The 2,104-nt window shown below is 33.3% G+C and overlaps 1 non-coding gene across 1 annotated transcript; it reads right to left on the bottom strand.

Moving 5' to 3' along the window:
* Positions 1-1,401: 1,401 nt before the first annotated feature.
* On the bottom strand, positions 1,402-1,475 carry Trnan-guu (transfer RNA asparagine (anticodon GUU)). The gene has a single exon. It is a non-coding gene; the product is annotated as a tRNA-Asn (tRNA).
* Between the last annotated feature and the right edge of the window lie 629 nt (positions 1,476-2,104).

Raw genomic sequence — 2,104 nt, 5'->3', positions numbered from 1 at the left:
GGCTTCAAATCTTGTTGTCTGTATCTGTCATTTCTTGTTTTATTATTGGCGCCGACATGTTGTACTCAGCCGCGAGTCGGCAATACAAGACGGACGCGCTCAGCTGCAGAGAACTTGCCGCGAGAAGGGCTCCCAGACCCAGACCCAGACCAAAAATGCTGCCGAGCCCGTATTGCCGACGAGGAACTGACAGCTGTAAAGCCGCCTTTAGAGAGCGAGTCCAATACTTTCAACCTTGCATGTGTGTAGTCATTATAATAATATAGCAATAATATAATAATAATAATAATAATAATAATAATAATAATAATAATAATAATAATAATGACAACAACAACAACAACAACAACAACAACAACAACAACAATAATAATAATAATAATAATAATAATAATAATAATAATAATAATAATAATAATAATAATAATAATAATAATAATAATAATAATAATAATAATAATAATAATAATAATAATAATAATAATAATAATAATAATGATAATAATAATAATAATGATAAAAATAATAATAATAATAATAATAATAATAATAATAATAATAATAATAATAATAATAATAATAATAATAATAATAATAATAATAATGATAGTTTTATTTCGCCCCGCGGCATATAAAAAAACGAGACTAGTTATCTAGCTACTTCTTGGAATGAGAGCATGAATTAAGAATGGAAGTAGCCATAAGAATATATATGAAAGATGGAATAGATTAATTCAAAGTTTGATTTTCAATTATGTACGCGGGTCAGTCTTTATATATCAAGCAGATAATTATTGTTCACTGGTTTGGCAGCTTTTATCTACTCTTACATTACAAGGAGAGCATGAAAAGTGAAAATAGTAGCCACAGAAATGTGTAAAACAAGTTGTAGAATTATCTCAATGGATGTTTTTCAACTGTAATACGTGGAAATCAATCTATATTGAGAGCAGATGACAGCTTGTTCACTAGTTTGGCGTCTTGTTACCTTAATTATCATATCAACTTCCTGGCGTATAACGAGAGCATGAAAAGTTAAAAAGAATGGCAATAAAGAAGTAATTATATTCAACTCGATCTACGTGCAAATCAAAAACCTCTATCGGGAGCCATTGACAGCTTGTTCACTGGTTAGGCGGTTTGCTGTCTCCTCTTATCGACTTCCTGACACATAAGGAGAGCGTGAAAAGTAAACAAGAGCTAAGCAATAAGTAAAAATAAAAGAAATAAAAAATGAGGAAAACAACCTATCGGGAGCCATTGACAGCTTGTTCACTGGTTAGGCGGTTTGCTGTCTCCTCTTATCGACTTCCTGACACATAAGGAGAGCATGAAAAGTAAACAAGAGCTAAGCAATAAGTAAAAATAAAAGGAATAAAAAATATGAGAAAAAAAAAATAGCGCCCCCGGGTGGGCTCGAACCACCAACCTTTCGGTTAACAGCCGAACGCGCTAACCAATTGTGCCACGGAGGCTTGGAAGGGAGGCAGCCGGGAGCTTTTATATTCTGACTCTTAACTCTCTTTTTCTTGTGTTTTAAGTTGTATTATATTGTTTCAACCATGCATTTGCTATTTTCATGGAGGCTTTATTGGAAAGGAGGGAGCAATGTAGGTTTCATATCATTGCTTTAAAACTCGATTTTCTGTGTATGAAATCGATCAATATTATAATCGTCTTATTTGTGTATATATAATTGGTATATACTTTCATGGAGCAAACTTAATTGATGGCTTACCAGGTAGATCTTCATTCATTAAGGGATAGCTATATATAGACCTCATATCTCGGTCTGTCTTATTTTCTTTCTATTATTAAATTGCATCCTTGATCCTGATTGATTGATTGATTGATAGTTTATTGTTGCAGGTAAACAACAAGGGAGAAGGGAGGAACATGCCATCCCAACCCCCAGGCAGGACAGAGTGTGATGATACAACTATTAATACACGTACTGTAGGTAGCACCATGAAATTAAAAAGATACAATGGTAGGCGCATATATATAACTACCTCGATATCGATCGAGATCCATCGTCTCCTCTCGGTATTTCCACCATTAATTTCCTCCTGGATCGAGATCCTTATATATAATTCTTTCAATC

This window comes from Eriocheir sinensis, chromosome 30, assembly GCF_024679095.1.
Source record: "Eriocheir sinensis breed Jianghai 21 chromosome 30, ASM2467909v1, whole genome shotgun sequence".
In the NCBI taxonomy this organism is placed as follows: Eukaryota; Metazoa; Arthropoda; class Malacostraca; order Decapoda; family Varunidae; genus Eriocheir; species Eriocheir sinensis.
This window is presented reverse-complemented; position numbering and strand designations above follow the sequence as displayed.